Below are 15561 nucleotides of genomic sequence, written 5' to 3' on the forward strand. Positions count from 1 at the left end.
CAGTGGATGCCACTCATAACAAAAGCCATCAGACGCTGTGGTTCTGCTGCCTGCTTAAGAGCTTACACACTTGTAATCTTTGGGGGCTCAAGCTTGGGAAAATGAAAAACTTTTTGCCTTGGTTGCCTTGGTAGGTTTCGTAATATTTTACTTTGCAGAGTTCTGAGGATTAGTGATATTATAAATTATGTAACTAGCAGAGTATCTCAAATAGGCAGCTGTTATTAGAAAAATGCAAAATGTAGAAGGTGCACACAACAAAGGCTGGGATATTTTCGGTTCCAGGTTTTTGTAATTTGCACTAGCTCTGCCAGGAGGGAGGTGGGACCACGAGAAACTTCAGATGCCGGCTCCAGTTCAGATCACATTATTTTACTGCATGTTCCATAAAAGCACGGCCAGCACTCAAACCAGGCCAGTAGGTCTGAAGTACAGGCAGAGTACCTGTGAGAGACCTGCTGCTGCTTGCCTTCATCAAATGAAAGTTAGATCGCCAAGACTTGAAACGGAGAATGCCCAAGACGTGGTCCTCAACACCCCAGCTCTTCTCCCTGAAATTCACCTTCCCCGTGGGGACTTCTGATCATTTCTCTCAGCCAGGGAGAAGGGCAAGGACATGAGGGGTGTCATTGTTTTCCCTTTACAATTCGGCGCAGATACTTTAATTTCCTTCCTTATTTCTCTAGGCCATCTGAGACCAGATGCAACACCTAAGTGAGACTTAACTAGAAGCTCAGGGATACTGGGTGCCTGGGTGGCTCAGTTGGTTAAGCGACTGCCTTCGGCTCAGGTCATGATCCTGGAGTCCCGAGATCGAGTCCCGCGTCGGGCTCCCTGCTCGGCGGGGAGTCTGCTTCTCCCTCTGACCCTCCCCCCTCTCATGTGCTCTCTCTCATTCTCTCTCTCTCAAATAAATAAATAAAATCTTAAAAAAAAAAAAAAAAAGAAGCTCAGGGATACTGAATGCAGAACTAAGTCAGTGAGGACCCTAGAGCCATGTAGAGCAGCTAACAAAATGTGACTTACTCATAGTCCTCATCCCAGTATTTCCTAAACGCCAATCCAGTGCTAGGTTCTGGGTTAGGTTCTGTGAGTACCAAGGAGAACAGGATGTGATCTTGTCCTGGAGCCCGCAAGTGAATGGCAGAGGAAGCCACATCCATATTGTCACCCAGAATACATCAAGAATTTAAAAGAAAGAGCTGTATGCACAGCGTTCAACTAAACCCCAGCATACCTCCTAGAGCAGAGGTTATTTCAGCCTTTGCCCTTAGCACCACCCACCTCAGACACCCCCCTCTTCCTACACAGGAGACACACAGGGGAGATGCCTTCCTGCTCCTCGGTTGCCGTAGTGCGATCCTCCAAGTCTCCTCGTCCTGCCTGAGGGTCCTGCCCTTCCCTCAGTGCTTGGTACCTGCAGCCCAACACCTAGGCCCACATAGGAACACTTTGCCTCCAGACCCTTCACACTCTGTGGAGGAAAGAGAGAGAATGATATTTTACGACAGTCCCTGCCTAGGATGAGGTAGGGCCTCCAGGCTCTTAAAACTTGTATGAGAAGCTGAGAGACACAGGTGATGGGGGCTCATCCGTGGAGTGTATGAACAGTCACGTAAGCCTGGGTTACTAATTTATTAAGGACAATAGTTTAAGCCAAGAATGGATTTAGATGCCTCATTAATCTGGGAAGACGTGTTTCAGTAAAACCGTTCCTCATCTCCGCAGTGTTTTTAGAGTAGATATCCAAAGACAACAGTGCAAATGCTTCTTTTACTCTTCAAATTCCTCTGATCCGTCGGAAATCTCCGTTGGATGCAGCCCAGCCAACTGTGAGGGAGAAGGCATAGACATCTAGGGTGAAGTGGCCTGTCCCACAAGCCCACCATGAGAAGGGTACAGCCAAGGGACACAGGCTTGAGTTTGTAGATCCCAACTCTCTCACTAACCCCGTGACCCCTGGGCCTCAGCTCCTCCATCTCAAGGTTGAAGCAAATCCTATCTACCTTGAATGGTTATTGTGCAGATTAGAACCAGGGCATGTGTAAAACATCTCCCAAGTGTCCAGCACATAGTGGGTGATCATGAGTGGTGGCTGTTGTCATTATACAAGGAACACCTGAGAAGCACACTGTTGAGCAAGTGGGTAGAGGACATGGTAGAAACCTGGAGTCAGACTGCGTTAGGAAAATACATTGCAGATGCTTCCATGAGATGTCCTCAGTCTTCCAGAAGGGCATTGTTCATGCCCATAATGCCACCCATCATCCCACTGCGGAATTTTTTTTTTTTAAAGATTTTATTTATTTATTTGACAGAGAGAGACACAGCGAGAGAGGGAATACAAGCATGGGGAGTGGGAGACAGAGAAGCCACCCAGGCGCCCCTGCAATGAATATTTTTGTGCATAAATTTTTTCCCTTGTTTCTCAATAACTTCTTAGGATTATTAAATAACTACATTTCTGGGGCACCTGGCTAGCTTAGTTGGTATAGCATGCAACTCTTCACCTCAGGGTCCTAAGTTCAAGCCCCACATTGGGTATGGAGCCTACTTAAAAAAAAAAAAAAAGAAAGAAAGAAAAAAAAAAACAACAACTATGTTTTTGGAGTGCTTACCATGTGCCAAGCATTTACTGCACTGTTTTGTTTTTTATGATTTTAGGGGCGCCTGGATGGCTCAGTCAGTTAAGCATCTGCCTTCAGCTCAGGTCATGATCTGGGAGTCCCAGGATCGAGCCCCATGTTGGGCTCCCTGCTTGGCAGGGAGTCTGCTTCTCCCTCTCCCTCTAACCCTCTCCCCTGCTCATGCTCTCTCTCTCTTTCTCAAATAAATAAAATCTTTTAAAAAAATAAATAAAGATTTTATTTATTTATTAGAGAGAGAGAACATGATTGGGGTGAGGGGCAGAGGAAGAAGCAAAATCCCCACTGAGCAGGGGAGTGTTGGGCTCGATCCCAGGACTCTGGGATCATGACCTGAGCTGAAGGCAGATGCTTAACCGACTGAGCCACCCGGGCAACCCCAGCATTTACTGCACTGTTAAATGCACCAAATCTTTATAACAATACTATAAAGTAGATATTATTCCCATTTCACAGATGACAGCACTGAAGCACATCAGTTACATGCTCTATATGCTCAAAGCCATGATAGTGGGGCCAAAATTTAATCTAGCCAGTATGACCCCAAGCTCATGCTCTCAGTCATGAACTTTTTAAAGCTCTTCATATATATTGCTGCCAGACTTTCTGGAAAGGTTGTTGCAGTTGACACCACCAGCACTATGAGTGTCCATCACTCTTAATCGCCCTTCTTTCTTTTTGAAAGATTTTATTAATTTATGTGAGAGACAGAGAGAGAGAGAGCACATGCAGGGGGGAGGAGCAGAGGAGGAGGAAGAGGGAGAGGCAGATAATCTCCAGCAGACTCCCAGCTGAGCGCAGGCTGATGACACTGAGATCATGACCTGAGCCGAAACCGAGTTAGACGATTGATTAACCGACTGAGCCACCCAGGCGCTCCATTAATAGTCCCTCCTACGAGTGATTGCCAGGCATTTGCATTTCACCTTCTGTGAGCTGTCTTTTCATATCATTTGCCCACTTAAGAGTCAAGGTTACTATGGATCACCAATCAGGTCAGCTGACTGATCACTGCCACTTCCCATGGCAGGCAAAGTGGTGCTGTTTCCCCCAGAATGGGGCCACATCCATCCCACTCTGATGTGACAATGACCTGAACAAAGGCAAACACTATAAAATAATGCTATTATGCTGCAAGACATAGAGCCCTGTAGGCCAGCCTGTGTGTTCAGGGTTTAGAGGTGCTTTCTGTGGAGGCCTGTGTATGCAGGCCATATGTCTGTTGCATGGTTAGCCCTATGATTACGTGAAAAGTGCTTTCTTCTTTGTTTGTGAGCTGGCTATGCGTGCATACCAGTATAATTTTTAAAAAATGGCTTAACTTCAAAGAAAACAAAACTAAAAGTTTGCTATGATTTAAGTATAAAGGTAATACAACAAAGAGAATTCATTGATTTTTCTTTAAAATACTAATGCCATAAAAATTCCGCGGTGGGGAGTGCCTGGGTGGCTCAGTCGTTAAGCGTCTGCCTTTAGCTCAGGTCATGATCTCAGGGTCCTGGGATTGAGCCCCGCATCGGGCTCCCTGCTCAGCAGGAAGCCTGCTTCTCCCTCTCCCACTCCCCCTGCTTGTGTTCCCTCTCTCGCTGTGTCTCTCTCTGTCAAATAAATAAAATCTTAAAAAAAAAAATTCATTGCAGCATTATTTTAAATAAAGAACACTTGAAAAAAGTAGCCCTAAATGTGAACATTGGAAATACTAAGTAAATTATGGTTTACTCAAACAATGTTGTGCTTCTGTTTCTGAAAAAATTACCTTTACTGAACTTTCTTAATGACATGAAAAATGTTTTTTGTAACAATGCTAACCAAATAAAGCAGAATAGAAACCAGATAGATTACAGTATCTCAACTTTGTAAACAACAAATGGAATTGTTGTTTTAAATACTAATATGTGTCTAAAGGTTACACTGTGACCAGAAGTTAAATCACTGGCTCGCAGGATTATGGTGATTTTTATTTGCTTATCTAAGTACAAATAAGCATGTGGTCATTATAGGAACTGCTTCTCAACTAACAATTTTTATTTTTATTTTTTTAAGATTCTATTTGTCAGAGAGAGCGCACAAGCAGGGGGAGTGGCAGGCAGAGGGAGAAGCAGACTCCCTACTGAGCAGGGAGCCCGATGCGGGGGCTCGATCCCAGGACCCTGTTCATGACCTGAGCCAAAGGCAGACGCTTAACTGACTGAGCCACCCAGGTGTCCCTCAACTAACAATTTTTAAAAAATATTTTTCAATGCATGGAAACAAGTTCTGGAATAAAATGTGCCCAAACAAATGGTGGAATTATTAGGGACTTTTCTCAGTTTCTTTAGGGATATTAGGTGGCATCTAGCTTTCTCTGCCATTGTTGGGTAGGAAGTGGTTGAGGGAAATGCCTTTCCGGGAAGGGGCTGAGTATGAATGAAGGATAAGAAAGGAAAGGACTTTTTGGAAGTGACTGGCAATGAGAAGACCTGCCAGAACAGCTACATTAAAAGATTTGTAGCAGTGAATAATGGGACATAAGGTTGAAAAACAGCATATAGGGCCAGATCATGAAACCCCTGAATCTAAAATAAGGAATTTGAGGAGTGCCTGGCTGGCTCAGAGGGTAGAGCCTGTGACTCTTAATTTCAGGGTTGTGAGTTTGAGCCCCATGTTGGGTAGAGAGATTACTTAAAATAAGGGATTTGAACCTATAGGTAATAGAGAGCCATAGATGATTTTAAACAAGAAGTAGCATGTGTGAAAAGCCAAACTGACGGAGGATTAATTTGGTGAATGTGCATTTGGGGTTGAACAGAGAGCCTCAAGGAGTGGAGAGGGTTTTTTATTCATTCTTCCATTTATATGTTTATCGGTTCAGCATGCATTGAGCTCCTGCTCTATCATGCTCCCTGCTAGGCCCTCAGAGTAAGGCCAGGTCCCAGGCCTCAGGGAGTTAACAACCTGCTGAGAAAATTGGGGAAAGCAGAGCAAAGGGAACAAGGGTGGGCTCCTTTTTATGTGCAAGCCCCGAAATAGCCATTTCTACATATTAGTTTATTGAATTCTCACCACAGCCCTGCTATTTATCCTGTCTGATGGATAAAGATCTAGGCTCAGAAAAGCTAAGCATGGTAACGTGCCTCTGGTCAAACAGCTGATCCCTGGATAGCTCCTTCTGTAATATCTTAGGGTGGAGGTCTGCGTCAGTGGGGAACGGCTGAATCCTAGAGGTCAAAGAGGCCCCACAGAGAAAGTGATATTTGAACTTGGACTCTAGTGTACATGTGAGAAGGGACATTTCGGTTCCTGCAAAGGCACGGGGGCAATAACGTTAGGACTCTATTACAACAAGCAGTAAAACTGGGAATTGGCAGAGAGAATGGAAAAGTAGGGTCAAGTGCGAGAGACATTAAGGAGAAACTGGCTTCCAGATTTCCAACAGCAGGGGGGGGTGGAGGGGTGGGGCAGGGGGCACAGCTGTAATTCCTGAAAGAACCAAGAGTACCCTAGGGAGAAGAGAACATGTGAGAGGGGGAAATGCGAGCTAAATTTTGGCCTGAGTTCCTGTCCTACACCATCACACAGTGACCTCATGGAAAGGTTAAGATCTTATGTTTCTAAATCACAACTTTGTCTTTATCACACTGAAAGAGAAGTAGGCTTTGAGTTTGTCCTGACATGGTCTTTAATGTGGTTACAGATGGGCTCACAGGGTGCATGGCTGAGGACACTGGCCACTGGCCACAATCACGCACTCCATTTGCCCTTTGAGACACAATTCAAAGCCCAAACAGCATTCTGGCTCCTGTTTATGATACATCCAAGTGAACGCTTAGGAAACAAACCCTTCCAGAAACAGACCCCATTCAGCCATTTCCTAGGATCCCTTTGATTGCAGGTGACAGAAACCCTGTCCAAGTGTCAAAGTGGCTTATGGAGAATTTGTTCTAAAGCTATAGGAAAGTCTGGAGGAACACCAAAAAAGGGAAGCAGCTAATACCCAGCCGGACACTCAGAGAACCGTGAACATGAATGCCCGGGGACTCGCCCTTTCTTGCCCCCTAACCTTGTCTAGTGCCTGATTCAGACTCATCTCCCTCTACAGATTAGGTTCCTCTGCCTTTCTCCATGGGCAAGAAATGTGGCCCCTCACAGATTCCCACCTTTATAACTTACAGAGTCTGGCCTCTCTAGGTTTCCATTTCAAATTTACAGAGAAAGACTGATTGGCAAAGCCTATGTGGAGCAGGCCCCCGCCCCGTCAACTTGGCTAACAGATGTTGGCTGCTGAAGGCGGATGGATGGTGTGTTGGGGGGGCAGCCAATTTCCAGAAGGGAAGTGCGGGGCAGATAAAACAATAGGGGCCTAACCTATTGGGGTACTTTATTAATTTCTCTAGGCTTAATTTTCTTGCTTGGAAAATGTAAATACACTATCTACCTTGGAGGTTCTTAGTGAAGATCGAGGAGGATAAAAAGACATCGGTGATACTCAGAATTCCCACCAAGTGCTCCTATAGGCAGAAGAGAGAGCTCCTAAAGACTCCTAACAGCCTGAGGGGTCTGTTGGTGAAGCTTAAAGCAGGACATTTCTCTGAGGGCCTCTTTTTAGCTTAAAAATGCATGAGCCATGGGAATTTGGCATATGATAACACTGACATCTCAAATCAGTAAAGAAAAGATAAATTATTTAAGCAGTGATGTTGGGACAACTGGGTTGCTAGTTGGGAAGAAAAAAAAAAGATCCCTTACAGTTTATACCAAATTCAATTCTCAACAGGAGAAATATTTAATTGCAAAAAAATGAAACCATGAAAGTACTTAGGAAAAGTGCTAAAAACTCGGAACATGCACCCATGGTTTATTCAGTTCAGCACTGCAACTCCAGCACCTAAAGCAGTGCTTGGCACAGTCAGACCTTAGTACATCTTTGGAGGCATGAATTAATGAGAAAATATTTTTTAATCACCTCAGGTAGGGGAGAAGCCTCTCTAAGAATGGGAAAAAACCCAGAAGCTATGAAAGCAAAGGTCAATTCAGCTACCAAAAAACCCAAAACAAAACAAAAAAAATTACAAATGACTATATGGTGGGGGTGGGACCAAACTAAATCAAAAGACAAACATACTGAAGGGAAATATTTGTAATTCAAATCACAAAAGGTACCTTTCCTAAATATTTAAAGAAATCCTAAATATTGATAAGAAAAAAGCCAACAATCCAATAGAAAAATGGGCAAGTGGTATGAAAAAAATAGTTCCCAGAATAAGAAATACCAATGGATCTCAAACATTAAAAAAAAGGGGGGGGGTGGTACCTGGTTGGCTCAGATGGTGGAGTATGTGACTCTTGATCTCAGGGTCATGAGTCCCACATTGGGCAATGTGGGCAAAAAAGATACTCAAACTTACATGATTTAAGAAAAGCAAATACAAATTCTAATGAGATACAATTTTTATATAACAAATTGGCCAAGGTCAGAAAGTTTGAGAACACATTACTGTCTATTGTATATGGGCTAAGGGATGAGGAAACAGATACTCTGATAGAGGGTAGATTGGAAAAGCTCTGGACCTTACAGCATGCCCTATGATCCACTTCTAGGAATTTTTCCTACAGATATACTAACACATGTACAAATGAAGACTATTCAGGGTCCTATTTGTTGTAGTGTTGTTTATACAAGGAAACTATTAGAAACAACCATCATAGGGCTGGTTAACAAATTCTGGCCCACCCATACAATGAGATACTGTGCAGCTGTTAAAATAATGACATAATTCTTTATGAACATGTTATGAAAAGGTCTCCAACATGTAGTGTTATCTGAAAAAAAAAAAAAAAGCAAGCTGCAGAGTAGTGTGTTTTTTATGCTAGCATTTGTACTAAACAAAACAAAACAACAACCATATACATAGGTACTTACTTGTACTACGTGTAGATTACCTCCTGGAGGCTTCCCAGGAACCTAGGAATACTGCTTGCCTCCTGGGAGTAAAGCCAGGTGGTTGGAGAACAGAGGGCCACATTTTCATTCTAAACTCTTTTTTATACTTTTCAAATTTTGTCTCATGCATGTATTACCTCTTCAAATAATAAACTAAATTAAGAAAAATGTGTTAATTTAGCACTCTGCTTCACAACATCTCCACGATTGATGTAATGTAAAAATGTCTTATATTACTTACCTTATACTAATTAACTTTCCCTCAAATCTTTGAGTGAAATTAACATTCTGGAAAGATGACGCACATTTATCCTGGGACTCTGTCTCTTGGGCACACCAGCAAGTATCCCCTTTCTGAAGAGAAGAGAACTTTGCAGAGTGTTTGGCACATCAAGTAGCTGCCCTACAAATACGAGTTCCTGTCTCTGTGGGAACGGAACTGTTCCTGGGAGGGGAGCCCTGGAGGGAACCCCTGCTCCACTGGCAAGAACAGAAGGCTGATGAGTGTCTTATGCCGTAAGCAGGGCCTTGGGAGACATTATCCAGTGAAATCCAAGGTTATACAAGGGCCCACATTCTTTAGCCTCGCCCAGGGCCTGGCACATAGTAAACACTCAAGAAAATATGTTTTTGTAATGAATGAACATACCAAGAGTTAAGAGATTTCGCCTGAGGGAGTGACAGATGCTGTTTGCTGTTCGGAGGCACCCAGAGGACAAGGGGGAGAAGAAAGCAGGCATTTCAGGCAGAGAGAACAGCTTACCTTTGGGATGAGAGTGGAAGGGGAGGAGGCCAGCTGGGAAGGCCAGGGGTGCTGAGTACAGGGCTCCCACTTGCTGGGAGCAGCAGTCCAATATGGTTAGATACCTCAGGGGCATCACCTGTGATAGCGGTTACCTGACAAAGTTATTTTATAAAGTTCCAGGAGCTGACAGACAGGAAAGAAGCTTCTAGGTTCACATTCACTTGAACCTAGACGAGGCTTTGGGAAGGGAGAAGCTCAAGGGTAGGATGGAGCCCCCAACCCCGGGGGGAAACTGACATTGAGTGGTGGGTGGAGCCATGGTCTCAGCCTATCGCTGCCTTATAATTCCCCTTCATTAAGGCCAAGTGAGAGCCACGTGTAATAGATGGTTGTAATCCCTTATCCAGAATCCAAAAAGCTTTGGAAATCCAAAGTTGTTTTTTTTTTAATTTTGTCAGCAAAATCTGCCCTGAGCTCATCTGAAGTTACACATAGACTTTATTCATCCCACGCTGTCTATTTATGTTTTACTCTAGAAATATTAGTGTGCTTGATTATAGGATGCTGTTCCAGACCCCGCTGAGGGCTTATATAATATATCGTATGTGCATCACACTACTTTTCTAAGATCTGGAAAATTATGAAGCATCTGGCCCCAAGAGTTTTGGATGAGGAGTTATGGTCCAATATAATCGACCAACACACATAATGTTTAAGAATAAAAGTGAGGGGCGGCTGGGTGGCTCAGTCGTTAAGCGTCTGCCTTCCGCTCGGGTCATGATCTCAGGGTCCTGGGATCGAGCCCCGCATCAGGCTCCCTGCTCGGCGGGAAGCCTGCTTCTCCCTCTCCCACTCCCCCTGCTTGTGTTCCTGCTCTCTCTGTCAAATAAATAAAATCTTTAAAAAATAAATAAAAATAAAAGTGATATAATGGCCTTGAGTGTAAAATGAAGAAGAAATAAGACTAAAAAATTTTAATAATACAAAGTATATTTCAATATGTAAATGCTAGGGCAGGACTACACTGGAAAGACCTAAGAAATGAGTTGGAGGGGCACCCGGGTAGCTCAGTCGTTGGGCGTCTGCCTCCGGCTCGGGTCATGATCCCAGGGTCCTGGGATCGAGCCCCGCATCGGGCTCCCTGCTCAGCGGGAAGCCTGCTTCTCCCTCTCCCACTCCCCCTGCTTGTGTTCCCGCTCTCGCTGTGTCTCTCTCTGTCAAATAAATAAACAAAAATCTTAAAAAAAAAAAAAAAGAAAGAAATGAGTTGGCTACTTGCCCCTAAAGGTAGATTCTCCTGAATGTGGCAATTCAAATGTAACTGATAGGGAAGCAAACCATAAGAGACTCTTAACTATAGAGAACAAACTGAGGGTTGCTGGAGGAGAGGTGGGTGGGGGATGGGCTAGATGGGCAATGGGTATGAAAGAGGGCACTTGTTGTGATGAGCACTGGGTGTTGTATGTAACTGATAAATCTCTGAATTCTATACCTGAAACAAATTTTACCATATATGTTAGCCAACTAGAATTTACGTAAAAACTTGAAATAAAACAAATGTAACTGATAAAGTTGTCTATACTTTTTTTGCAACTCAAATACTAGGAATGGCATTGCCATGATTTTCCAAAATGGTGCACAACTCTAGGTAAAGTTCCAAGTATAAAAAAACACCATCTCCCTCAATTTACTCAATAGTTGCATTCCTGGAAAATCTGGTGCATGTAAAAACCATGCAAAATTACTGTGTGTTCGTTTGTAAAACATAATTAGGTTTTAGGCTCAGATAATTATAATGGGGTTTTCACTTATAAGATACATTTTAATGAGACATTTGAAAGCGATTCAGGACGCGGAACAATTCTTTGTTGTGGGCCACTGCCTTACACATGGCAGGGAGCCTAGTGTGTGTCCCTGGCCCCACACATTAGCTATCAGCAGTGCCCCCAAACCAGACCATAGGACAACCAGGAGTGCCCCTCCCATTTCCACAAAGCCCCTATGGTAGTGCCCCCTGGGAGGGGAACACTGCTCACCCCCAGCCCCACTGGGAGCCTCCAGGGGGAAGAAGTCAGCAGGGGTTGGCAGATGAGCCCGTGGAGTCCCAAGACAGGCTCTGGTCCAGTGGGGGAATCCTGTACCCAAGTCTGGACTGAGAAGTTTGGATTTGAAAAACCTTGTCTTCCCTAGAATCTAAGTCTTAGGGATAGAGACTGGAATTGGACACCTAAATTCCTCATCAGATGTGCCAGCATGGAGCCGTGGAGCTCCAGGTGGTGAACCTACAGGTTTTGGCCTCAAGCTCCTTTCTCCCCTGCCTGTGGCGAGGTGGTGCCTTCTGGAAGGGGCTGATGGGCCCCATGGTCCGTGGCGGATCGGCGGGGTGGTGTGTCAGGCAGCCCGTGGATTGTGTGCCCCCCTTTGTTGTTCAAAGTCTCCATGTATCTTAGTGGTTAAAAGTTAAACACAGCAGCATTATTCACAGTAGCCAAAATGTGGAGGCAACCTGAGCATCCACTCCTGGGTGAATGACGAACAAATGTGTTGTAGACGTACAATGGAATATTATTCAGCCTTAGAAAGGAAGGTAATCCTGACACCTGCTACAATGTGGATGACCCTTGAGGACAGTCTGCTAAGTGAAATAAGCCAGTCATAAAGGGACAAATACTGTATAAACCCACTACCTAGCGTAGTCAAATTCAGAGAGACAGAAATTGGAATGGTGGTTGCCAGGGGCTGCTATGGAGGAAGAGGGAATGGGGAGTTGTTTTTTAATGGGAACAGAGTTTCAGTTCTGCAAGATGGAAAGAGTTCTGGAGACGGAGGGTGGTGATGGCCACACAACATGAGAAGATATGGTGAAGATGGTAAATTTTATTATCTGTATTTTACCACAAATAAAATGTAGGTAATAAATTAAAGGAAATGTAGATAACAACATTTAGAAAAAAATAAAAAGCTAAGGCTCTGATAAGAGCCTGGGGATCAAGTTCTGGCTCTGCTCTTCACCAGGATGTGGTGGATCTTGGCCAAGCTAACCTCTCTGAATCTCAGTTTCTCCGTCTGTGAAACAGGAGCAATGACTGTGTTCTCCTCCCGGGGGCCCGACGGAGCTCACTAGATATGGTGTGTGTACAACACGGGCGCATGGCTGGTACTCAGGAGGTGTGATGATTATCATGTGTGTGGGTTTTACCTAGTCACTGCTCCTGAGAGCAATCTTCCCCCCCCTCAGCCCATGGAAGCACTTAGGGCATTCGGCTTAACAGCAAGGTGAGAAGGACACTGACAAAGAATGACTGGGGACCCGGGGGGTGCACGTGTAACCTTCCCGAATCTTCCTGCCTGTGGATCAGCATCCTCCCAGCCCACAGCCAACCGTCCTCAAGGGCACTCAGGGCAACTTTGCTGTATTTAGAGAAAGCCCTTCTTAACTGACCCCCGGAGGGACACTTCTTAAATTTAAAACCTCCGCTAGTCCCATGTAGACTCAGAGGGAGAGCTGATAATTGTTGTTGACAGCAGTAAAAGTGCATTTTCTTTTATTTTGGTTAAACAATAATTTGATTGGAAAATGCTTCCTGACTGGTTGGAGGTAAAGCCAAAAGCATTTAACCCAGAAAGTCGTGAGCTACCAGGAAATGTTAGACCTAGAGGGGATTCACTGCTGGTACAAACTCACAAACTCTGAAATTGGTAGGAAGAAAGAAAAAGAAAAACGTAAGCAGTTTCTTTTTATGCAATGAAAAGTTTAAAAATGGAGCTCTGTGTTGCCATAGACACCATTTCTGGCTCCGGGCGGCTCTGGGCTGTCCTCCACGCCTGCATGCAGCCGCTCAGCAATTCGACATGGTTTTCGGCAGGGCAGCTGTGCCTCCCAAGTACCTATAATGAATATCTGCGGCCCCAGGCTCCTGCGGAAATCCTCAAGCCTTCACTTGTCACCGTAATTTCCTTGGGAAGTGTTTCTAATTACACATTTCTTGCTGCCTGCCCCAGGTCAAGTCTTCTTGTATACAATATAGAAATTGCAGAAAACCACAAAGCAGCCGAGGGGACCTACCCACCCCCTGGAATGGTCCAAATTGCTATGTGGTTGTTTTTAACTTAGTAGTTAAGCATTGCTGGGTGTAATGGGGCGTCATTTGCATGAGCAAGAACAACATTAAAGGAACAGCACGTGCCTCATTCTTTATAACTCTGTAGAGGTTAGAACCCATTTCAGCAAGACAGCTCTATAATCATAGAACTTCCAACTCTTTAACACACGGACTGTTTATTTTAACTATTATTGCAGGGTCCTTGTGAAGAGGAACTTAACTATTTTGTGTTGTTCCCTGGGACCTGCCATTTAGGGAACTTCTGGCAGTTTCGTTTCCTGGAGGTGAAAACATCATTACCTTTGGACTCTCTTAGTTTAGGAAATTCTCCAAGATGTAAGACAACATTCACCAAATACTTTTAAAGGAAACTGAAGTCAAGTTAAATCTAAATCCAGATGCTACTGTTTGGAATTTAAATTTTCTTTGAAGTCAAGTAAAATGGAGGCTCCTTTAGCTCTTGAAGAAAGGGCACAGATGGTTTTCTAAAAGGAGGGGTTTTCTGGACTGGGGCCACCCCCTCTCCACAGGAGAGGTCTATGGCCACCACCCTCCCCACCCTACCTTGTGTTATGGAAGACTGAGCACTTGAGGATCTGGAAGTATTGATGGACTGATCATCTTGATGGGACTGAGGAGCTGGGCTCCATTGAGCCCCCAGGCAGTGCCCACTGGAGAGGGCTGGTTCTGGCCCCAGGGTGCAGCTGATGGCCAAGGCAAGAACCTGTCTTGACCCCACTTCCTAAAGGAATTTCATAAGGAAGGAGCGGTTGCTGCAAAAAAATGACATTTGCTCGAGGCTTCCTTCTGCCCATTGGCTCCTCCTCCTCCCATCCTCTAAATGTTGAGTGCCCAGGGCTCAGTCCTGGACTTCTTCAGTCTACATTTGCTTCCTAAGTGATCTCATCGAATTACGAAGCCCTAAATAAATTCCCTCTGTAGCAAACTATATTTTCCAGAGTTGGCCACAACAATATTTCCATCCTACATGCTCTTCTGTAATGTGATCTTCACATGCCTTTTATCAAGAGAAGGGATCTATATCTACCACCCTCCCCATCTCACCTTGAATCTAGACAGGCTGTGACTCTCTCGTAGCCCATAGAATGAAATGGGCTATGAAATGAAAATGAAAACTTTCAAGGCTAAGTTAGGAAAGATGATGCAGCTTCTGCCTCGTTCGTTGGTCTATTCACTTTACAACCCTGAACCGCCATGTAAGTAGTCCAACCATCCCAAGGCTTTCATGCTGTAAGGAAGCTCAAGTTACATGGAGAAGCCGCTGTAAGTATTCCGGTTGACAACCTCTGCTAGGTCCCAGTAAATAGCCTAAGTTGTCAGATTTTTAAGTAAAGATGCTTCCATGTGATTCCAGGCCCACCTATCATGTTGCCTCCAGCCCTTGAGGTTTCCAAGCTGAGACCCCAGAAATTGTGGCATAGAGACTGAACATTCCTGTTGTGCCTGTGCTAAATTCTTTTTTTTTTTTTAAAGATTTTATTTATTTATTTGAGAGAGAGAGAATGAGAGACAGCACAAGAGGGAAGAGGGCAGAGGGAGAAGCAGACCCCCTGCCGAGCAGGGAGCCCGATGCGGGACTCGATCCCGGGACTCCAGGATCATGACCTGAGCCGAAGGCAGTCGCTTAACCAACTGAGCCACCCAGGCGCCCCCTGTGCTAAATTCTTAACCCACAACAGATTGGTGGGCAAATGAAATAGCTGTTTTAAGCTAAGTTTGGGGGTCATTTCTTATACAGCAATAATATCTGGACCACCACCTATATGCCATGATCCCCACATTGGTATCTCCAGCTTAAGCCTCTCTGAGCCCTAGACTCACATTTCCCACTGTTTATTTACCTTTTCCACTGGGATGTCTAATAGGTTTGAACATGCCCAGGATCAAATTATTGACTATATGCCTTGAAAAGCTGCTCTTCCTTCAGGTGTCTTCATCTGAATAAATGACACCATCACTTACCCAATACCCAACAGCTCAGGCTAACAATCTAGACATCAATGACTTCTCTCTTTCCCTCCCAACTCCCATCCAATCCATTAGCAAATCCCATGAGCTATACCTTCAAAGCATTTCCCAAATAGGACTACTTCTCACCTACTCCACAGCTATAACCCTAACCCAAAC

This window comes from Leptonychotes weddellii, chromosome 13 (genome assembly GCF_054177405.1).
Source record: "Leptonychotes weddellii isolate Sample4059 chromosome 13, ASM5417740v2, whole genome shotgun sequence".
Classification (NCBI taxonomy): Eukaryota; Metazoa; Chordata; class Mammalia; order Carnivora; family Phocidae; genus Leptonychotes; species Leptonychotes weddellii.